The sequence below is a fragment of the Apodemus sylvaticus genome, chromosome 4 (assembly GCF_947179515.1).
Source record: "Apodemus sylvaticus chromosome 4, mApoSyl1.1, whole genome shotgun sequence".
NCBI classification, from domain to species: Eukaryota; Metazoa; Chordata; class Mammalia; order Rodentia; family Muridae; genus Apodemus; species Apodemus sylvaticus.
The window spans coordinates 5,264,566-5,289,892 of record NC_067475.1 but is presented as its reverse complement, the minus strand read 5'-3'; positions in this window follow the sequence as shown (position 1 = coordinate 5,289,892).

The following is a 25,327-nucleotide window of genomic DNA, read 5'->3' as shown; positions in this document are numbered from 1 at the left end:
AGGAAATTGTTCAATGCTCTAGGTACAAGGTGGTAAGACTAGAATGTAGGCAATAGCTGTGACCATAATGGAGGTCTGTACTTGATGGTAGTTAATGTTCCCATTTCCACATCTCCAGCTCTAAGCAGTGAGTGTCTTTTTAAGGGTTTCTTCATCGATAGGGACAGAATGCCTTTACATATAGAGTCCCGGGATTCGTAACATTAAGAAGGAGAATTTGCTAGACACTTTGTGTGTAATTCTTGAAATGACTGCTAGCCTCTTTTAAGAGCAGTAATCTTAAGAAAGAGGAATTACTGTTAAGCATTTAGTCCAGAAAAATGGAAAGGACAATACAATATTAGTAGTAAGGATATGGATATCTGTGTCTTCTATTAAATTACAAGATGCCAGTGATACTGAAGTCCTGCAACCAAGACTTTTTATGAATAGGAAGGACTCTGTTGAAAACAGAGTCTTTGCAGACTATAAACACAATGAGTCTTAATTCAGTATGATCTTGTTCTGAGAGAGAGAGAGAGAGAGAGAGAGAGAGAGAGAGAGAGAGAGAGAGAGAGAGACCCTCCCAGTAGAATTTTGTCACCTCAAACTAAGGAACAAAGGAAACTAGGAGAGGCCAGGAGGAGACTTTTGTCTGAGGTTTCAGAGTGTGGATATGCCCACACCAGAGTTTGGATTTCTAGCTTTGACAATTAGAACATAAAGCATGTCTGTTTCCAAGTCACTCCACTTGTAGCACTATGTGATTGTGGTAGTTGTAGAAAGCCAATCCAACTTAACACATGGAGGATTGTTAGAAAAAGAAGTGGAAGAGAGGCAGCTGCTTCTTGGAAACATCACCTTCCTGAGCCTGAGGTGAGTCTACAGTTAGTACACAGCCTGTTCTTGTCCATTGTTTATATAGCATATGTGAATACAGCATATTGGAAACTGAGCTGAATGGATTCCGGATGCTGAAGCAGAGTGTTGAATTGATGGCTCTCTAGACTTCCTTTCTGAGGACTCCTACATTGAATAATGTTCCTCCCCGTATTCATTATCTCTTTTCTTAAGTATCGTTCATGATGTAATCATTAAGAGGCTATTGTGAAAATATTGACATCTGTCGCAAGTCCTATCACCCCACTGACCTTACTCTAAAACCTCATCTAGTTGTTCTGTTACTGACCTGAAGAAGGGGAGGCTGCCCTGAAAACAATTATCTTCCTGCATCCTTATGGCTAAATTACTTTATTGAACCATGACATGCAACGTGGAAGGAAGTGCATGTATCTTAAACACACAATTTAATACCTTTTTATGAATATGTGTTTCATATGAGTGTTGACTTCCATTTAGCCAGAGTACAGATAGAGGTGACTGTGACCCATGAAACTTCCACAAACAACCTTCCTTGCAGGGACAAGAACTAATTTGACTTTTTCACCATAGATTTCTCTGTCATAAGTTGAATTTTTATATGAATTATAACATTAAGTTTTACTATTATTTGTTCAACTCCAATCTTTTAAAAGATTAAGGCTCATCCATTTTTGTGGTAACACTTATTTTTTATTTTTATAATAATACACATTTGAATTTTTTGTTTAAATTTCCAGTACTAGTGTTTGGATCCATGAGCTAGACCAACAACCAACTATTGGTCTGACATGTCTCCCAACTTTTAACTTAAAAATTGATACAGAGTCTCATTACATTGTTCATCCTGGAATAAATTCTGTCTGCTACAGGCAAGAATGAACTTGGGGTACTCAAGTCTTCTGTGTAGCTAAAGTCAAAGGCTTATACCATTGGTGTGGGTTCTATTTGAGATCTCCAGTGAGTTGGAAGTCTATTTTAAAGCTATTTGAATAAAACTGATATGAGTTTTACTGTGCATCCTTTTGTTAAACATGCTAAGGAAGAATGTGGGGTATAAATAGTTTCTACATACATCCAGATTACATACATATCAATGACATTTGCCAGGACTTAATAAAACAGTTCATCATTATAAGAGACTTCGTTTTGATTTGCATTTCCCTAATGACTAATGAAGTTGAGCATTTTTTAAGATGCTTCTCCGCCACCTGAAGTTCTTCAGGTGAGAATTCTTTGTTTAACTCTGTACCTCATTTTTTAATAGGGTTGTTTGGTTTTCTGGAGTCTAACTTCTTGAGTTCTTTATATATATTGGATATTAGCCCTCTATCTGATGTAGGATTGGTGAAGATCTTTTCCCAATTTGTTGTTTGCCTATTTGTCCTCTTGATGGTGTCCTTTGCCTTACAGAAACTTTGTAATTTTATGAGGTCCCATTTGTCAATTCTTGATCTTAGAGCATATGCTATTGGTGTTCTGTTCAGAAACTTTCTCCCTGTACCGATGTCCTCAAGGGTCTTCCCCAGTTTCTTTTCTATTAGCTTCAGAGTGTCTGACTTTATGTGGAGGTCCTTGATCCATTTGGATTTGAGCTTAGTACAAGGAGACAAGGATGGATCAATTCACATTCTTCTGCATGCTGACCTCCAGTTGAACCAGCACCATTTGTTGAAAAGGCTATCTTTTTTCCATTGGGTGTTTTCAGCCCCTTTGTCGAGGATCAAGGGGCCATAGGTGTGTGGGTTCATTTCTGGATCTTCAATCCTGTTCCATTGATCCTCCTGCCTGTCACTGTACCAATACCATGCAGTTTTTAACACTATTGCTCTGTAGTATTGCTTGAGGTCAGGGATACTGATTCCCGCAGACTTTCTTTTGTTGTTGAGAATAGTTTTAGCTATCCTGGGTTTTTTGTTATTCTAGATGAATTTGATAATTGTTCTTTCTAAGTCTGTGAAGAATTGAGTTGGGATTTTGATGGGTATTGCATTGAATCTGTAGATTGCTTTTGGCAAAATGGCCATTTTAACTATATTGATTCTACCGATCCATGAGCATGGGAGGTTTTCCCATTTTTTGAGGTCTTCTTCCATTTCCTTCTTCAGAGTCTTGAAGTTCTTGTCATCCAGATCTTTCACATGTTTGGTAAGAGTCACCCCAAGATACTTTATACTGTTTGTGGCTATTGTGAAGGTTGTCATTTCCCTAATTTCTTTCTCAGCCTGCTTATCCTTTGAGTATAGGAAGGCCACTGATTTGCTTGAGTTGATTTTATAACCTGCCACTTTGCTGAAGTTGTTTATCAGCTGTAGGAGTTCTCTAGTGGAGTTTTTTGGGTCACTTAGGTAGACTATCATGTCATCTGCAAATAATGATAGTTTGACTTCTTCCTTTCCAATTTGTATCCCTTTGACCTCCTTACACCAGTCAGAATGGCTAAGATTAAGAATTCAGGAGACAGCAGGTGTTGGAGAGGGTGTGGAGAAAGAGGAACACTCCTCCACTGCTGGTGGGGTTGCAAATTGGTACAACCACTCTGGAAATCAGTCTGGCGGTTCCTCCGAAAACTGGGCACCTCACTTCCAAAGATCCTGCTATACCACTCCTGGGCATATACCCAGAGGATTCCCCACCATGTAATAAGGATACATGCTCTACTATGTTCATAACAGCCCTATTTATAATTGCCAGATGCTGGAAAGAACTCAGGTATCCCTCAACAGAAGAGTGGATGCAAAAAATGTGGTATATCTACACAATGGAGTATTATTCAGCCATTAGAAACAATGAATTCATGAAATTCTTAGGCAAATGGATGGAGCTAGAGAACATCATACTAAGTGAGGTAACCCAGACTCAAAAGTCGAATCATGGTATGCACTCACTAATAAGTGGATATTAACCTAGAAAACTGGAATACCCAAAACATAATCCACACATCAAATGAGGTACAAGAAGAAAGGAGGAGTGGCCTCTGGTTCTGGAAAGACTCAGTGAAGCAGTATTCGGCAAAACCAGAACGGGGAAGTGGGAAGGGGTGGGTGGGAGGACAGGGGAAGAGAAGGGGGCTTATGGGACTTTCGGGGAGTGGGGGGGCTAGAAAAGGGGAAATCATTTGAAATGTAAATAAAAAATATATTCAATAAAAAAATTTTAAACAAGAACAAAAAAATAAGAGACTTCGTATTGTCTCACAGGCAATGTCTCTGGCATTGTTCATTTGTGCATTTCTGCATCTTTCATTGATTGAAGAGTTGTTATGTGTCATTGTAGTTTTGAGTTTTCACCTGATGACATGTCAATTATTTTGGGATGACTCTTACCAAATATCTAGATTATTTAACACACAAATGAAAAGAGTTTGAAATCCTCCCAGACTTTACTCTGGGTACCTCCTTCCTCCCAAAGACCCCCTAAATTTGTACAATTTTGCTATCACAAGAATTGTAAACACCACACTTCTCTCCAGTGTCTCCTACCAGCCTTCACAGGAAATTATAGAAAATGGTCATTGAGGGACACTTAACTTTCTTGCTACCTGGTCAGAAGTAGGTTTGGCTAAGTAAACCCCTGATCCTTCAGCTATAAAGTTTAGCCTGTCTAGAGTAGTATCAAACTACATACACAATATCAAAAGTGTTATTAAGAATGAAGAGAATAATAATGTAAGTACAAAATATCAGTTTTTCTGATTTTTACAGTAAATATTACGATTTAGTACAATTGCCTTAAAATATAAGAAACACACCTCTGAAATACAAGAAATATGAATTCCTCATTAAGGTGCAGACTCTCAGTGTATTTTTCACCAATTGATTGATCCAGAACAGAAATAAATAATATTGCTATAGATGATATGGGCAACTTCATTTCTTATTAATGCATGTGATTCATCTATCTAATTCGCCCCTAATAACTGGAAAATGTGCACTCTGAGGCTGGTGTGGAACATTTAAAGCTCCACAGTGACCTCCCACAATGACAGCTGGGCATATGTTGCAGGGAAAAGCTCAAGCACAGTTTATAAAAATGGGAGACTGTTCTTTGTCCTACAGCACACAGATACACACACACACACACACACACACATTTATTTACATTCCTTTTCAGGGTAGAGACATCTGGCACATGAAAGGAAATTGCTTAAGGCAAAGAACTGTCTTCCTGTAGATGTGATTTCAGAATCCCAGAACCTGTGGAGGATGGGGAAAAGCATTAAATTCTGTCTTCTGTGTCCTATAAATTATATAATGAAGGAATATAATCAAAGTGGTGTGTGTGTGTTTACATGTATGTTCACATGGATGTGCATTTATGTGCATATATGTGTGTATAATGCTATATGCATGTATGTGTATTCACAGCATGCACATGTGTGCATGTACATTTATGTGAATGCATGTATGTGCATATACATATGATGTTGTATGCATTCATGTGTACTCACAAGCTAAGTGTAGGTATATGTATAAATTTTGTGCATTCATGTGTGTAGAGATATTATCTTTTGTATTTTATGAATGCCTCACCTGTCAATTAAAATGTCTATGGCCTATGGCTTAGGTAGGAAATAGGGGTGGGGCATTCTGGAGAGAAGGGGCAAGAAGAGCAATATGAAAACAGGTGAAGAGATGAAGGAATGGTAGCAGGTGTAGGTTAAAATATGAGTATCCTTTGTTATGTTATTGTCAGAACAGAACCTAGCTATATGAAGAAGGTATATGTAAATATAATTTGAGTCTGAGTCTTATTTCTGGGACTATGAGGCTGCGAGGCACAACTGGGACTTAACTTCAACACACATGTGCATGTGATTTCACAAGCTATATGCATACACTGTGTACATTTATGTACTTGAAGGCATGTACTAATATGTATGTGTATATGTGTGCATTCACAGGGACAGGAGGCTTGATTCCCCTGCTAACTTCAGTCTCTACTGTATCTCTTCAATGTGCCTTGTCACCCCACCCTGTCTCTGCAGCCTCATGAGAGGCTGCTGTTGTGACGGTCTCAGTCATTAATCTTTTGGAAAGCCCCATCACTGATGTCAAACAGAAAAATGAATTCCAGTGTACACAAAAGTATAATATTAACATATAGCTAGAGGGTATTGTTCCTAATTGTCCTTTTTTAAAATGGGGATATAATTTGTTTCATAACTGCTTAACTTTATCTTACAGTTATTTGAAATGTTTTAATTGCAGAGTGATGTCCATTTGAGGATTGAAAACTGATAAATTATTCTGGAACCAGAACAATCATGAGAACTCCCGCTCCTTTGTTTCATTTTTCATGCACATTAGTTTCAGTTTTTATTTCTTCTCATCTGTTTCCTTACATTGTGCTAAGCAGTCCTTTGCAATGGAAATACTTGCTACCAGGGATCTAGTGAAGACCAGATGCTTTATCAGTGAACCTGGGAAGAGACTCCAGGTGTATCTTTCTCCTCAGCTCTCAGAAGACTCTGTGCCTGTTGTGGGCAGACTATATTTTTTGGTGTTGAAACTCCAAAATTGTACACTAAATTGTACACTAATTGTACAATTAAGTCGACACTATACAATAGTCATATTCAGACAGCTATTTAACCCTGAAACAGTTCATAGTATTTTGTTAACTAGAAACATTTTTGTGAAAATATAAGATGAAAGATGACATTTGTTGTAGTTCTGTAACTGGAGGAAACCATCTTCCCAAACCAGGCTGCTGGTTATCTTTTGAATTTGTCATACCTACCAGTAGATGGCACTACATATTCAATCTTATGGAAAGAATGGGAGGCATTATAATATCCCCTAACAATCAGGGACATGAAGTGCTCCCCAAATCCCCAGAGGAAACCTTAGACCTTCTTTTGTTTGATAGCATTTCTAGACATCTCCCTTTATTCAACTTAAATGTTACTAAATATTTTTACTTCATTGAATCAGAAAAATAGTCAATAATATCAAATAGAAGAAATATAAACCAGATCTATATTAGATGTTTAATTTACATGTGTAGATTGTGTGAGGGAGGAGGGTCACTTTTCTACTAAAACAGTAAGTATGCTTTGACTTCTTTCCAAAATAGACTATTCTTTTATCTTTTAACTTATCAAATTAAAAAATATTGGTTTAGGTACAGAACAAACAATGGCTTTTGTGGAAGAAGCAAAATGCTGTAATGATGGAACAGAACCCTGGTTGCATCCAGAGACTTAACAGAAAGGGCCAGCATGACTAAAATGTAGAGAAGCCAGACTAAAGGTGAAAGTCTGCATAGTGAGTGAGCATTTTCCCTGAGATGAGTCAGCATCTTCCTGAGATGAGTCAGCATCTTCCTTCAGACCAGCCAGCTGTCTTGAGATCTGTTCTAGGCAGCCACTGGCTCACAGTAAATGTGTTTCAAAGGGGCCTATGAGGAAAAGAAGTAATCAGACTTTGATGCATATTGTGCTCAGTGCTCAAAGGGGACAAGTAGGCTGGCTAGCTATTTACACACAAAGCATAGGGAATGTTAAGCACGGCACTTCAGGACATTATTCTTTGTTATACTTTTTCCAGAGACAAAGGTGAAGGTATGCTCTTTTTTGTGGGGCTACAGTTTAACACTGTCTAGGTAACAATGCCAAAAGTAGAAGATTATGTTTTGTTATTATTGCTGTATTTATTCCATGAATATCAAACAAAATTAGAGTAAAGTGTATATCCAGAGTAAATTATATTTGAGTTAGGAGATTATTTTCTTAATGTTTACTGCTGGTTTGGCCAAAATATATTTTCTTTTCTCTTTCTTTCTTTCTTTCTTTCTTTCTTTCTTTCTTTCTTTCTTTCTTTCTTTCTTTCTTTCTTTCTTTCTTTCCTTCCTTCCTTCCTTCCTTCCTTCCTTCCTTCCTTCCTTCCTTCCTTCCTTCTTTCTTTCTTTCTTTCTTTCTTTCTTTCTTTCTTTCTTTCTTTCTTTCTTTCTTTCTTTCTTTCTTTCTCCTTTCTTTGTTTCTTTTGTTCTTTCATTCTTTCTTTTTTCTTAATTACTTTATTTTTCTCTTTGTCCTATTTGTTTGGTGGTTGTTGTTGTTATTGTTCTTCATCTTGTTTTTTTGTTCTTCTTGTTCTTGTTCTTGTTCTTCTTGTTGTTCTTCTTTTTTCCTTCTTGTTCTTGTTCTTCTTGTTCTTGTTCTTCTTCCTCCTCCTCCTCCTCCTCCTCCTCCTCCTCCTCCTCCTCCTCCTTCTTCTTCTTCACTTTAAATTCAGATCAATATCCCCCCTCCCAGTCCAGGCTCCCTTTTCAAGAGTCCCTCCCCCATACCCTCTCCCCTTCTCCTCTGAGAGAGTAGAGGTCCCTACTTGGTATTCCCCACCCCCATCCTGGCACATCAAGTCCCTTAGGGCTAGGTGCTTCTTCTACTGAGGCAAGACAAAGTAGCCAAGCTATAAGGACATATCCCACTGACAGCTTTAGGGATAGCCTCCCGTTTCAGTTGTTCAGGACCCATATGAAGATGGAGCTATACATCTGCTACATATGGGCAGCAGGGGATGGGTAGGTCCAGCCCATGTATGCTCTTTTGTTGGTGGTTTAGTCTCTGAGAGCCCTCAAAGGTCCAGGTTAATAGACTCTGTTGGCCTTCTTGTGGAGTTCCTATCCCTTCATGGTCCTCAATCCTTACCCCAACTCATAAATTAAAGTTCCCAAGCTCCATCCAATGTCTGGCTCTGAGCCTCTATCTGTCTGAGTCAACTGCTGGTTGGAGACTCTCAGAGGATGGCCATGCTGATCTCCTATCTGCAAGCATAACAGTATTATTAATAGTGTCAGGGATTTGTACTTGCCCATGGAAGAGGTCTCAAGTTGGGTTGGGCATTGTTTGGCCATTTCCCCAGTCTCTGTTCCATCCTCTGTCCCTGCATTTCTTGTAGACAGGATTAAACAATGGTGGAAAATGTTGTGGGTAGGCTGGTGTCCCTATCTCTGCCTGTATACGGGAGGTGGCCTCTTCAGGTCCTATATCCCCATTGCTGTGAGTCTCAGCTAAGGCCACCCATATTCATTCTTTCTCTTAGGGGACCAAGCTAAGTCTTTGGCACATCCTTCATGTGCCTCTATCACACCACCCCCTCTAGCTGGATATTTCTATATATTCTCATGGCCTGCTGACAGTATTCCCTGTTTCTCTTCACTCCTGATCCTGAACTCCTCTCCAATAGACTTCCCATCCTCTCTTTCCACTCATTTCCCTCCCTCCATATGCCTCCTATGACTATTTTATTCCCCCTCTTCTAAGTCAAATTCAAGCATACTCTCTTGTATCGTCTTTCTTGTTTAACTTCTTTGGGTCTGTGGGATGTAGTATGAGTATCTATTTTATTGCTAGTATCCACTTATACGTGAGTACATACAATTCATGTCCTTTTGGGTCTAGGTTACCTCACTCAGGATGATACTTTCAAGTTCCATCCATTAGCTTCCAAACTTCATGATCTCTCTGCTTTTGATAGCTGAGTAGTATTCCACTGTGTAGTATACCATTCTTTACTTGAGGGACATCTAGTTTGTTTCCAGTTCCTGCCTATTACAGATAAAAGTGCTGTGAACTGCTACATTTTGGACACACAGATGTCTGCCAAAGTTTATAAAGGTGAATTGTTCTATCTTCCTAGAAGTGTGGTGCTGAACTTGCTAATTTAATATGATAATAAAATATAAACCTTGTAGGTTTAAACTGTGGGAAAGGGAAACTATTAAGCTCTGATCTCTCAACAAAATGCTGTATCCATTTGCTGGTTGTAAAGGACCTGTGGTTTCATGGAGAGGAAGGAAGTGGCTCAGCATAAGGAAGGTGGAGTCAAGCAGGACCTGGTGGGCAGGCCCCAGCCATTCTCCCAATATTATACCATCTCTTTCTGCTATGCACAATGGAGCCTTGTTGGTTTCTCTTCTTCACTAACAGTCTGTTTTTAGTGTGTACAATGTGAAGCATGATGCTTCAGTAAAATCCAGCCTATTCAGGCTGAAAAGAAGACACATCTAACGTTATCATTTTCATCTTGAAAAATTCATTAAATTGTTCAGAAGTCAGGCCTTCAATTTAGAAATTAACAGTTGCTTGGAAACGAAATAATATAATGATAATAGACAATACTAGATCTTGAGTCCCACATTCTGACTTTTTTCTACTTACACTGTCACTAATTTGTAACAATTTTCTCCCACTCTCATTTTATTGTAGTTTGAATACTTACTACAAGCAAGTACTATAAGACAAGGAAGAACAACTTCAGCTCCCACAATCATTCACAAGCTACACAGAGAGGTAGTAAGGCAGAAATAAGCATGTTAAAATAAGATCAGTTATCCTAGATGAGTGTGTAGAGAGTTTTGTGAAACATAGAGGAGACAACAGAATCAGCCCAAGACAGCTATAATAGTCATGTAGGAAGAGATGTTTTAAGTAGAAGAGTGATCATTTTTTGTCTCACCAACACTCCTGTGTGTGTCCCTTGGATTTGGAAATTGTAGAGAGGACAAAAGAGGTTGGTTCTTTTGGCAGTTTATCTTAATGGTCACTGATCTAGTTGAGGTGTCTAGTGCTATAATAAAACACTAAGTCCAGAGCCATATGGTAAAGGGTGTTTATTTCCCTTACATGTTTGCATCACAGCCTATCATCTGAAGACTTCAGACCAGGAATTCCAGGCAGGAATATGGAGGCAGAAACTGAAACAGAGGCCATGGCAAAACACTGCTTGGTACCTTGGTCCCCATTCATTGGGACCTGCTGGATTATCCAATTCAAGACTAACTGTTCTATGGTGGCATGATCTGCAATGGGCTGATCCCCCACACCAAGTCAGTTAATTTGTAGAGGACTTGGCTAGCTTACCTAAAACTCATGCTTTATTTCCTGATCTGGATTAAATCAGGACCTGGTGCCATTAACCTGTAGTAGGCACAACAAGATTAGAAATTCAAGGCCATCTTCTGCTGGAGAGTAAGTTAGAGGCCACTCTGATCTATAGGAATCCTGTAAAACAAAACAAAACAAAACAAAAAACCACCACCAACCAAAAACCAAAACCGAAACCAATCAAAAAACAAAACAACTCACACACACACATACACACACACACACACACACACACACAACAAAAGCAAAAACAACAACAACAACAACAACAACAAAGTCCCTGTATGGTAACAAAAGGTACTAAAGAATTTTAGATACATGATATCATAATAAAAGCTGTTTTGTACAACAGTCACCAATACATATACTGAATTGGGTACAAGATCAGAGTATAAGTGTGAAATCAAAGACACAAGGGAAATTCATCACTATATTTTATGTTATGTATAGTGCAAGTAGTAGTAGTAGGGGCAAGTTACACAGGGGCATTGGAGTCAACTCACAGATGCAGTGGCTACTCAATGTCTACCAGATGTCTGTGTGCATCTAAATAAAAGCATGGATATCACTGACTTGACATGGAATAAGTGAAAGATATGCTATGAAATAACCCAGAATTCTGATGTCTTTAGTTGAAAATGAAACATCAGAAAATCATTGCTCCTAGTTCGAGCTTAATATTTTTTTAATCTTATCTTTCCTTATTTTAATCTTTAAAATAAGGAAAACATGAGGGAAAAACTCTAACAATTTATGATTTCATGATCCTAAGATTCAATACAACAAAATTAGGTGCTACAAAATTATTAGTGGGAAACATTGGCTCTCAGAAAGTTGCTAATGTATATAACAATGGCCAGTTAGTGACTATCAAAGAAACAAGGGACTCTCAGGCCCTCCTTGACCTCATCTTTTATAGAACCATCTAACATCTTGACCTTTGTTTCATTTTGGACATCAGAAGACAGTTTCCATGGCTGTTCAGCTCATGATCCATGCAGTAACGTCTTTCCTTTTCCTTTACGTTTTCCCATCTAAAGAGAGACTCAAGCATTCTTATGTGTCAATCTTGGCTGTATTTCCATGTGCTTTATGTTCACTTTGAATTCCTTATTCTCAAAATGCTAAAAAACAAAACAAAACAAAACAAACAAAACCAAAAAACCTATTGTCTACATCACCTGAAAATATAGTACTCTTACTCATAATTACAACCTTGCAATCATACATAAAGTCAAATGTCTATCACTTCCACAGAAACAACAGAAAACCAGGGAATAGACAATAATTATCACTTAAAATTACCACCACAATAACTTGCAATGTGAAACATGCAGTGATAGCTTTAGTAAGGAATGCATGAGCTCTTTTACTGAAGGACATAAAAGATGTCTTGAGTAAATGAAGCTGAGCATCATAGTTCTGCATGAGAAGCCTGAATATTCTCAAATGTGTCTGTCTAAACTTGTAGGTTTAATGGAATTAAAATAAAGTTCCAGTTAGAATCTTTTTAGCATGATAAAATAACTTTAAAATCCTTTACAATAGCGCTAAGGAATAATCAACAAATGCAAAAGTATTGAATGCATATTAAATTGATTGAGCAATATTTACAAAAATGCAAGGGGTCTTAGGTTGGGTTGTATGGAGCTAGAACTTGTGGTGAATGTTCATATGCAGATAGTATGTCAAGTGAACTCCTAGGAAAGGCCAGTAAAGAACAGATGTGCAGAAGAGAGAAAGTAAAGAAGGTAAAGATCTGGTGTGGGTGGTAGACTTCTGGTGGGAAAATGTCACACACAATTCAGTCGTGAAGATTGTACATGAAAGAGAAGTATGTTTGCTGCTGCTACTGCTGCTGCTGCTGCTGCTGTTGTTGTTGTTAGACATGATCTTGCTATGTAGTTCAGTTGATGTGGATCTTTCTATGTAGACCAGGCTGGCCTTGAACTCAAAGAGATTCAACAATCTGTGCCTTCTCAGTTCTGGAAATAAACGTGTGACACGATGCCTAACTCCTACCTTTCAGTCTTCCAAAGGACTTCAGTATACAAACAGAAAAGCTGTCACATTGGAGTGAGAGCACTCCTATAAGGAGGCGCCAATCACTGTTGAGAAGGCTGTGGTCTCAGGACCTACCACTAGGTACATTCATAGACTTTGAGGGACATTTTCTGATAGAAGAAGAGAATTATTATTCATAATTTATATGAAATGTCATAGTTTGTATAAATATCCAAAGAATTCAACAAACAATTGAAAAAAGTTCTCAGTCTAGCTGTATACAAAGTTAATATACAGACATAAGGCTTTCCCAATATTGGTGAGATACAAATAGGAAAAAAAAAGGGAAAAGATGATTTTCATTGTATAACAAGTATTATAAAGTATTTAAAACTAAATGAAACAAATTACAAACATTAATTGGGACAGTACTTTAAATCATACTAAAATAACTAAAAGAAGTATTCCCAAGTCAAATGAGTTAAAAATTAATGAGAATACTTTAGTGATTGGGAAAAAAATAAAACAGTAAGGTGTTGAATAAAAGGCAGATGTAGTCTCAGTCACCAGAAGGGCTCATGAAAGATACTAACTTGAGTGCTCAGGGGTATAAATGTCACCTAATCAAAGTACCAATTGCTATCTAGAAAGAAAGGAGGAAAAGAAAAAAGAAAAGAAGGAAGGTGGAAATAAAGAAAAAAGAAATAAAGAAGGTAAAGAAAGATCAATTGTTGTCTATTGCTTAGTTATTAAAGATGATAAAAAACCTAGTAAGTGTCCAAGTTCTTATAATTGCTCACCATAAGAGCTCATAAATGTTCACCAATAATAACTTTAAAAGAAAGTACAGAGATAAGCACATATGACTGCTGTGTTGAGATGTCATGTGTACATATGAAATGTATCTCCAAAGTGTTTCTAGAGTGAAAGGCTTGATCCCAACAATGGTTCTGATTATTGAGAAGCATTTGATCTATGAGAGTTCTAATCTAATCAAGGATGAAGCTATTGATTTGAGGAGGTAATTGGTAATGGCCACACTCCTAGAAGTGCATTTGGTCCCTTGTCCTTCTTCTAATTCTTTGTATCTACTCAACCAACATGGGATAAGCAGATTTGTCTCCCTGCTGTGAGGTGAACTGTATTCCTGGCCTTTCTTTCCCTCTCTGATAGCATGTTTATGCTACAAGCTTAAATTAGCTGAGAATGGCCATAAGGAAAGTGCAGAATATACTTATAAACTTTTTGCTTTTTTATTCTTGTTCTCTCTCTCTCTCTCTCTCTCTCTCTCTCTCTCTCTCTCTCTCTCTCTCTCTCGGTGTCTGTTAGTGTCTGCTCTGTCTCTGTCTGTCTGACTTTGTTTCTCTCTTTCTTTCTTGTTCTTTTTCTTTCCTCTCCTCTCTTCCAATGTCTGATGAGAGGCCCCTCATCCCTTCTTCAGTGTCTGATGCTTGTATGCTCCAATCATGCCTTTCTGCCCTTCTAGACTCTTGCAATCTATGTACAATGCTCATCACCAATCACTGAGTACTAAATGATTATGACCTTGGGAAATCACTATAACCTAGATTAATAAATACAGTTATTCAAGTTGGCTAATCCATGTGGCCAGCTCAGTAGACATGGGATAAAAACTGATTAAGGGTACTGTAGTCACATATGGTTTCTCTGTCTCCTAACACAGAATACTGTTTTGAGTTTTAATGCTCTTGAACCTTTACTTTAGCTGTTTCTGATGTATCAGAAGCCAAGCCAGTATACCAGATACCACACATGAGTTCTAAAACTAGGTGTGTATTCTCTACATTATAGCATGATTTGAATTGTGGCTTGTAAAATGCTCCCCTTCACATGACACTGTGGACTTGACAAGAGAATCATTGAGAAGGAATGTATCAAATGGAAGATGCAGTCCAGCATGATGTAAAATGGAACTATGTTCTTGGTCCAGTTAATGTTCCACTTATCCCATAAACACTTATTTAAAAACCCTGACTTCTAAAGTATTCAAAAAGCAGAACCCACTTCTTGTCTTCTCCCTGTTTCCAGGAAGTACTGCTCCGTTCTGGATGACTACTTCCATTTGATTTGCCTCATGAAATAAATTCTGCTCTAGTGTCTGTGTCTTTTGACTGAAGTCTTTCCTTTAATTAAATAATAACCAAGGAGAAATCTTTGGTCCATATCTAGGGGGCATGGAAATCTAAAAGAACAAACACTAAGTGAGAAGGAATTAGCTTTGTGTGATTTTGAAAATTCTCAGCTTATCCAGGCCATAAAAGAGTCTAAAGTAGGAGTATGAATACCAGGAAAGGGGGCTCTGAAAAAATCCAAGGATTTAACTGGAAATTTTATAGTTTCTAAGGAGGAACAGATATTTGGTTGTACAGAGGATTCTATAGCGTAGATGTGACTTATAGGTTTTCAGTAATTATCTCATAAAAAGACAGAGACCGAATATTATCTCAACATGAAGTGTGAAGAGCTCTCAGAAGGATGCCTGCCTGCTTTGATGCAGAGGTATAGAGACTGATGAAATCATGTGATTGGGTCTCCTTAATTGCTAAAAGCAGGAGGAAGCAGGCTGATATAACCACTTAGCTATAGATATGCATCATCTTTCATAAAGATAAAAAGGTGACCCTAGGATGATGTGTCAATTAAGACTAGGTACTAAAGTCACAACAGGTTGTTCCCAGGTCCTAAAACACACTGGGGTTCATATTACTGAATGTCAAAATTGCTAGAGAGTAAGTATTCCTGTAATAGTTTCATAGTTTTTAAAAAAATATTGTTTGGGTTTTCACAATATATGTGTCATAAATTGGATGCTGTTGACTTCTTTTCCTTTTTTCATTATATATTTTCTTTCCTTACATTTCAAATGTTATCTTTTTTCCTCTTTTCCCCTCTACCCCCCACCCCATTCCATCTTCCTTCCCCGATCTCACTAACCACTCCAGCTTCCCTGTCCTGGAATTCCACTACACTGGGGCAATGAGCCTTCACAGGACCCAGGGTCTCTCCTCTCATCCATCTCTGACAAAGCCATCCTCTGCTACATATGCAGCTGGAGTCATGGGTCCCTCCATGTGTACTCTTTGGTTGGTGGTTTAGTCCCCGGGAGCTCTGGGGTACTGGTTGGTTCATATTGTTGTTCCTCCTATGGGACTGCAAACCCGTTCAGCTCACTCCGTCCTCTCTCTAGCTCCTCCATTGGGGACGCTGTGCTCAGTCCAATGGTTGGCTGAGAGACTTAACCTCTGTATTTGTCAGGCATTGGCAGAGCCTCTCAGGAGAGAGCTATTATCAGGCTCCTGTCAGCAAGCACTTATTGGCATCCACAATAGTGTCTGGTTTTGGTAACTGTATATGGGATATATGTATATGGGTGGGGCAGTCTCTGGATGGACTTTCCTTCAGTCTCTGCTCCACATTTTGCCTCTGTCTCTCTTCCCATGCATATTTTGTTTTCCCTTCTAAGAAGGACCAAAGAACTCACACTTTGGTCTTCCTTTGTCTTGAGCTTCTTGTGATCAGTGAATTGTATCTTGAGTAGTTCAAGCGTCTGGGCTAATATCCTCTTATCAGTGAGAGCATACCATGTGTGTTCTTTTGTGATGAGATTACCTGATTCAGGATGATTATTTTCTAGCTCCATCTATTTACCTAATAATTTCATGAATTTATTGTTTTTAATAGTGCTATAGTACTCCATTGTGTAAATGTACCACATTTACACATTTTCCGTATCCATTTCTCTGTTGATGGGCATCTAGGTTCTTTCCAGCTTCTGGCTATTTTAAGTCAGGGTGCTATGAACATAGTGAGACATGTGTCCTTGTTACATATTTTACCATCTTCTGGATATATGCCCAGGAGTGGTATAGCTAGGTCCTCAGGTAGTACTATATCCAATTTCCTGACAAACCACCAAACTGATTTCCAGAGTGGCTGTACCAGCTTGCAATTCCACCAGCAATGGAGGTGTGTTCCTCTTTCTCCATGTCCTCACCAGCATTTGCTGTCACCTGAGTTTTTGATCTTAGCCATTCTAACTGGTGTGAGGTGGAATCTCAGGGTTGCTTTGATTTGCATTTCTCTGATGACTAAGGATGTTGAACATTTCTCTAGGTGCTTCTCAGCCATTTGCTATTCCTCAGTTGAGAATCTTTGTTTAACTCTGTACCCCATTTTTAATAGGGTTTTTTGGTTCTCTGGAATCTAACTTCTTGGGTTCTTTGTATATATTGGATATTAGTCTTCTCTTAGAAGTAGAATTGGTAAAGATTTTCCTAATTTCTTGGTTGCCATTTTGTCCTTTTGACAGTGCCCTTTGCCTTACAGAAGATTTGCAATTTTATGAGGTACCATTTGTCAATTCTTGATCTTTGAGCATAAGCTCTTGTTCTGTTCAGAAAAATTTCCCGGGTACCCATGTGCTCAAGGCTCTTCCCCACTTTCTTTTCTATTAGTTTCAGTTTACCTAGTCTTTTTCTTTCTTTTTTTTATTTTTTTTATTCAATATACTCTTTATTGACATTTCAAGTGATTTTCTGTTTCCTGGATCCCCTCTCCTCAAAAGTCCCATAAGCCCTCTTCCCTTCCCCTGTTCACCTTGATTCACTTGGATTTGAACTTTGTACAAGGGGATAAGAATGGATCGATTTGCGTTCTTCTACATACTAACCCCCAGTTGAACCAGCACCATTTGCTGAAAATGCTGTCATTTTTCCACTGGAAGGTTTTTGCTCCTTTGTCAAAGATCTAGAGACCATAGGTATATGGGTTCATTTCTGAGTCTTCAATTCTATTCCATTGATCTACCTGCCTGTCATGATACCATTATCATGCCATTTTTATCACGATTGCTCTGTAGTACAGTTTGAGGTCAGGGATGATAATTCTGACATAAGTTCTTTTATAGTCAAGAATAGTTTTTGCTCTCCTGGTTTTTTTTTTGTTTGTTTGTTTGTTTTTTGTTGTTGTTGTTGTTATTCCAGATGAATTTGCAAGTTGATCTTTCTAACTCTATGAAGAATTGAGTTGGAATTTTGGTGGCGATTTCATTGAATCTGTAGATTGCTTTTGGCAAGATGGCCATTTTTACTAAATTAATCATGCCAATCCATGAGCATGGAAGATCTTTCCAACTTTTGGGATCTTCTTTGATTTCTTTCTTCAGATACTTGAAGTTCTTGTCATATAGATCTTTCACCTGCTTAGTTAGAGTCATACCAAGGTATTTTATATTATTTGTGACTATTGTAAAGGGTGTTATTTCCCTAATTTCTAAGAATTTATAAATATCATGAATAGAAAAATTCGACATTAGTGAGGTTTTAACCCTGTGGGACTATGGTTTTGTTTTTGTTTTTGTTTTGCTTTTTTGTGGGTTCCTAAGAAATAAGAGAAGCCTGAGCTGGAGTGTTCAATGCTGTCATTTAGCTCTTGTATAGCCTTGGGATCTGAAGGATTCTTGGGCAGAGGGGGCATCTTGCCAGGTCGGTCCCAAGCCATCTTGAATTTCCAAGCCTAGGTTATTGATCTGAATAAATATTTATTCTTTATGAGTACTCAGTCTTTGTTATACAGTTACAATCTGAAGAAGCAATGTCTAGTGCTGACATAGTTTAGACTTGGACTGAGAGTGGCTGTGAACAGCTGTCAGGGATCCCAGGCAATAGCCAGCAGGAAGTGCTGATTCCAATTATGCAAATACAGGAGACTACATTATCCCAATAATGTGGGAGAGGCACTGGGTCTAGAGATGAGAATCTTGCTTGATCCCAAACTCAACTGTATTCTGGACATATATCAGGGAAAGCCAGGTTCATATATTTTGATATGTAATCCACAGATACTGAGAGACAACACTTTCTTTTATATCATGATCATGATAGTTATTTGTACAGTAAACAAAGTGACAAAGTTAGTATACTTACCAACAAAGAAGGTTACTCCAAAGAAGGAGTTTGGCCAGGATACTAGTCATTCTTCTGCAATTATAGACAAGTATGGATGTGAAAGAACAGCTATTGGACAATGTGAGACTCTCCAAATACTGTCTTTCCCTTTCTAGTTGCTATGTGACAGATTTGGAGAATCTGTGGAGGGAGTAAGAAGAACCTGCACTGGTCTAAGAACTACGCTTTGCATCTATCCCTCATGTGATCCTCAGAAATTGTGGAGGACTGTACCCTGGCTTCCTCACCTCTCAGACGAGGAGACAAACTCAGACCTATGAAGCAATGTAGACAGGCAGAGGAATTTTCCCTAAGGTTCAGGTGGTTCTTTGTGTCCTGTCTTAGGCATTTTCTTATTATTCATCCTCTTTAGAACACATAAATGCATGTGGCTATAAACTACCAAAAGAAAGGTCATTTTCTACTTTTGGAAAACAAGATAAAATTAGACCCTTTATCTTAATATTAGAACAAAGCATATAATTATTCAGTTAAAAAGACTGAAGAGAAATATGTAGAGCCATTTTTTTTTGTAATGTAGGTATTATACTTTTAGTCATATGCTCATTGCTTCAAATGTTCTTCCAAGTAAGACCATGAAACCCCATATGCAGCTGCCTCCAACAGGGTGCAGGTGGTCTCTCGGCCATCATTTCTCTCTCAATTACCTTGGCACTGTATTCTATTTAAATCATTGTAGGTTGGACCCTATGAACTTATGATTCCCTGGGGTTCATTTTATAAAGTAATTTTGAAAATTTTAAAAATATCACCTAAGAAAATTGTATCATTTAACATTTCAGAGAGACTCTAAACCACTAGAAGCATCTATAGTGAAGGCAAATGTTAACCAGCTGGAGTGTAGAAAGGTGAAGGGCTTCCAGAGATGGCCTGCACGCTCCCTCACAGAGGGCTTCTTCAGAACAATGCCCACATTGTGGCCAAGATTAATATAATTGTGGAGAGTGGATCGTTCTCATGAAGCAGGTAAGGGGAAAGCACAGATTGGTGATGGCAGGACTATGTCTAGCTTGATTAGACATTGTCAGTGAGTTTTATGTTCCATGACTGCAAGCCTCTACAAGCTCACTTTTCCCTTTTCTATCAGTTTCTCAGCGGCTCTTTTGATTGACATTAATTGTGAACCAAGACAAGCCTGACAGTTTAGTATTTTTTTCCCAAAATTTTAAAATGTTATTAATCTAACTTTGAGAATAAAATATACATATGCATTATATTTTGATTTTATTTATTTTTTCTAACTTCTCCTAGAGCTCTCCATATACCCTCCTAGTTTCATATCCTCTGCCCTTTTGCTTTAGATAATTTTTTCTAACGTTCTGAGTCCAAATAGAGCCATCCTATATGTATGTGTATACAATCATCTGCTAGAACACAACCTCTGGGAGGATTACACCCCCCCCCAAACTGACTCTATCCCCCTCTTGCTGCTTTTAATCGCCAGTTTCTCTCAGCTAAGGTTGGAGTCTCCTAAGAAACTACCACAACCAAGTTGGGGAGTTCACTGACTTGATCACATGAAGATCTTGTTTAGAGAGCCACAGCTAGCACAAGGTTAATTTTGATTTGTTCTACAATCACCTACCATTTTCCAGGTTTGAATAGGAGCTTATTTTTAGTCTTGCACTTTGGCATAAACCAGCCTCATCTACTAAGCCAACCTCTCTTCCTTCTCTGTTCTCAGACTCACCAGAACGTTTAGAGGACACGCAGCAATGTTTTTTCATTTTCTTTGTAAAACTAATATAATATCTTAATTCACTCCAACAAATGTTTACTTGAGAAGTCAAACTCAGTGAGCTCTAAAGGACTCAAAATCTTTTCTATCTTCTTTTTCTTTTTTATGTTCAAGTAGCTTGATCATCTACAATTTGAAGTTTGTTTTGTTTTGTTCCAATGATTAGATCTCTACTTTTTATTTCCCTTTGAGAAACATTGCTTTCTGTATTCTTGTTCTGAGCATATTATTTAAGAGTTGTAAAGCTTTGAGATATTTAAGTTATAAGAAAGGAGAGTTAGAAAGAATTTCATAGTCAGTCTTCATGTTGTTATTAGAATTAAGTATAGATGGATAGTGGACAGGGCTGCAGAGATGGCTCAGCAGGCAAAGTACAAATTATTCCTGCAAAGTATTGGAGTTCACTTTCCCAAAACAATTTGTGGAGATTTATAACTACCTGTAACTCCAGATGCAGGGGATCTGGCACCCTTTTCTTACCACCAAAGGGCACCTACACACAATTGCATAAGTCAAAAATACTAACCGCCCATTTCTGGAAAGTTAGAATGATATAGTAAAAGTAAATGTTTCCTTATAAAAGAAGGGAGAAGCTGGATCACAAAGCAAGACACACTAAGGGAGTAATTCATCTAGAAAGTAGGGCTGATGCAAGCAGGGATAGGAAAGAACTTTCTCTCTTGACCTCTGTCCTCTGTTCCCTACTCCTCACATACACGCATATAAGGAACACATGCCAGCAAAGTAGAAGTTTTTGGTAATGTCAGGTGATATAAACACATGTGGTGCGGCTGCCTCACATTGTGTTTTGCTAAGGCAAGACCTGCGGGAGGACACATGATGTTTGGAGAATCTATAAATAGGACCCAGTGGATAGTGATGGAGCACTTGCATAGCTAGCTTTGCAGTGCTTCATTGGTCTCAACATCTTTATATTTGCTGATCTTCACTTCCTTGAGAGAGCATGGCAGAGAACTTTCCCCGGCATCCTGACTGGTCCTGATCACTCCCTGCTGACTTGTACCCATTTGGTGGAGGCCTGGTGGTTTCTGGATAGTGCCACTGATGCTGATTCGTGTTTGCTGTCCTGACACTACTGAACTGTATGGCAAGTATCCCAACAAAGGGAGACTAGAATTGTTTCAAAGAATTATTTCTAAACAGATCCACATCTTCTTATCTTTTCTCCCCTACCTTCGGTTGGGGCTAGAAGGGAGGGATCGAAGTGTTTGAGAACAATTATTAAAAGTAGGTTTTAAAAAATCTAAGCCTAAAAGTAAGAACTTAGTATTATACAGCATGTGCTCCCCCTGTGTGTTGTGGACACCTCTTCTTAGAAAGGAACACATGCTGAGTGATACAAATCCAAATGCTCTCAGAAGATACAGTAATGGATTCTGTGAGATATATACAAAACTAGAATGAATTAATGAGCTCTTGAGTTATAAATACCCAAAATAACAAAATGCAACAGTTGTCTTGGTGCTAATTCATTCATACCACATATTTTGTTCTCTTAAAATTATAAAAACTGATTTGAAAACTTTTGTAAGAAAAAGTATTAAGCAAGGAAGAACACGTCTCCCTGCAAATAAACTTTGAAGAAGAAGAAATAACCACAAACATAATGGTTTAGAACAACCAAGGTTGTTATGTCAGCATTTCTATATGTAAAATCTAGCTGTGGGGTGACTTTATCATCTGCTGTAATGTCATAGATTGAAATCTGCATGTCAGCTAGGCTGTGTTGTCATCTAATGTCTGAGGTCCTCAGCTAAGTTCCTTCTGGTTGATGACAGTTTTTTTTTTCTTGTAGTTATATTCTGAAATGTCTATTTTCCTGAAGGCTCTAAGCTTCCAGCAATTAAAACTCATTCATGATCCTTTTTATCGTCTAAAATAGTCATGGAAGACCTCCTCCTGCTTGGATGTTTTTTTGTCAAGTATGACCCAGTGCCTGTTAAGAGCAGAATCCATTTGTTTGGACCAATTGTGCCATACAAAGTAGGATAAAAGGAAGAGTCACATTCCACAAGGGTGGAGTGTTATCTGATATACAGAAACCAGGGCTTTCTCTAAGGGAAAGGACTTAGAGGTTATCTTAGCTATCCAGCTACCTCAAAGAACAAAATTATGATTGTTATTATGAGGTAGTCTGAGGCAGACTAGATGGAGGCTGAGAAAGCACTATAGCACTATAGCACTGAGATAGCTCTTCACTCCTAGAATACACAATTTTTTTTTTATTTTTTTTTATTTTTTTATTTTTTTTGGTTTTTCGAGACAGGGTTTCTCTGTGTATCCCTGGCTGCCTGGAACTCACTCTGTAGACCAGGCTGGCCTTGAACTCAGAAGTCCAACTGCCTCTGCCTCCCAAGTGCTGGGATTAAAGGTGTGTGCCACCTCCGCCCAGCTAAAATACACAATTATTAACAGCAGCAGCTTACAGTGACAGAGATATAACCATTCAATGGAGTGCTCCATAAGGCTGTAGGATATAGGATGTTTCTCTTTGGAGCCTGGTCTAGAATGACATATTTAAAATGATGGGGAAAAGGTAGGATTAGAATAGCATATAAACTATTTATCTTTGTTTAATTTCTGGAGAAAATAAGAGTTTAGAGACACTTATTTTTATGTCTTTCTGTGCAGAAATGCTGACAGAATAGCCAAGAAAGCAGCTTAATGCAAGAAGTTGTGTAGGGAAAGTGTGGCTGAAATGGGTGGAGGGAAAGTTAAGGGTTCTTGATGTATTTATTATTCTGTATTTTGAACAGTCCACAAGGATTCTCTGTTAAAACTGAAACATGAGAAATGCTAAATGGAGTTGATATTTATATACCAGAATATGCATATTTCCTAGCTGATGAGCAGAGAAAGAATAATTAAGGGGTTCATTCTTGTTCTAAAAGAGCAGGCTGTGTGGTAACAACCAAAAGTCAAATCCAAAATTGACTTCAAGTCAAATAGATATATTCCAACAGATAGATGAGCTAAGCGTTTTGTGGGTTTGAAAGGAGAAAGTGATTCCACCCAGTACCCGCAGATCCTTATTCTTTCTTGGGTGTTTCCTCCTGCCCAGCCAGACTGCCTGCCAGAAAGGGCAGTGTGGATCGTTGTATATTGATCCGTATAATTCAAACTTTCTCATTTAAAGAACTCAGAGGAGTTTGCATCCCTCAAATTTCATGAGACATCATGGGATCATTGATTTCCACATATTGATTAACAGACACTATATAGTTTACATGATTTTTAAAAATAACTTCTTGTAAGCCATTAGACTTTGTGAAAGTCAGAAAATTGAATGATCTTTCATCTGTTTTGTTGCAACCATTATGCAAGGAACAGTAGTCAAAGTTCAGGAAGAACTCATGAGATGACTGGACTACCCACACCTCTCTTTTCCTAATTACTTTTTGGCCTTCCTTTTTATAATCTCAATTCCTTCCTACAGGTCTGTGTACAGATCCCTGTGTTGAGGAACAGCAAAAATAGAGCTATAGAACTTGTTTGTAGCTTGCTTTCATGACTTGTTCAAAGCTATAGCCAAATATCAGCTCCAAATGAATGTGTCTTTAAAGTAACTCCACCCTGTGTTCTAACACCCTGCCATGCAGTCTAATTACTTGCTCTTCTTAATTTCTTTTTCTACAGGTACCTTTGAAAGTAGCATGTGCTGATGGTCTCCTCCATTGTGATCTATACTCTACCAACAGGGCTGGGTATTTGCTCTGTTTATATACCTACAACACTAATGAAATAGTACTTGGTTTTGTGTTTGATTTGGTTTGAACTGAAGTCTCAATTTTTTTTTAATATTTTTATTTTCTATATTCTTTGTTTACATTCCAAATGATTTCCCCTTTCCCAGATCCCCCCTCCCCATATGACCCATAAACCTTCTTCTCTCCATCCCTTCTCCAATCACCTCCCTCATTTTTCTCTGTCCTTATAATCCCTTCCAATGCTAGATCAATCCTTTCCAGGATCAGGACCCTCTCCATACTTCTTCATGGGAGTCATTTGTTATGCAGTTTCTGCCTTGGGTATTCAGGGCTTCTGGGCTAATTAATATCCACTTATCAGAGATTGCATTCCATGTGTATTCTTTTGTGATTGGGTTACCTCACTTAGGATATTTTCCAGATCAAACCATTTGCCTAAAAATTTTGTGAATTCATTGTTTCTAATTGCTGAGTAGTATTCCATTGTGTAAATATACCACATTTTCTGTATCCATTCCTCCTTTGAGGGGCATTTGGGTTCTTTCCAGCTTCTGGCTATTATAAATAAGGCTGCTATGAACATAATGGAGCATGTGTCTTTATTGCATGCCTGGGAATCCTTTGGGTATATGCCCAGGAGAGGTATAGCAGGGTCCTCATGTCCAGTTTTCTGAGGAACCTCCAGACTGATTTCCAAAGTGGTTGTACCATCTTACAGCCCACAAGCAGTGGAGGAGTGTTCCTCTTTCTCCACATCCTCTCCAACACCTGCTGTCTCCTGAGTTTTTGACCTTAGCCATTCTGACTGGTGTAAGGTGAAATCTCAGGGTTGTTTTGATCTGCATTTCCCTAATGACTAATGATGTTGAGCACTTCTTAAGGTGCTTCTTGTCCATCTGAATTTCTTCAGGTGAAAATTCTTTGTTTAGATCTGTACCCCATTTTTAATAGGGTTATTTGGTTCCCTGGGGTCTAACTTCTTGAGTTCTTTGTATATATTGGATATTAGCCCTCTATCAGATGTAGGGTTGGTGAATATCCTTTCCCAATTTGATGGTTGCTGTTTTGTCCTTTTAACAGTGTCCTTTGCCTTACAGAAACTTTGTAATTTTATGAGGTC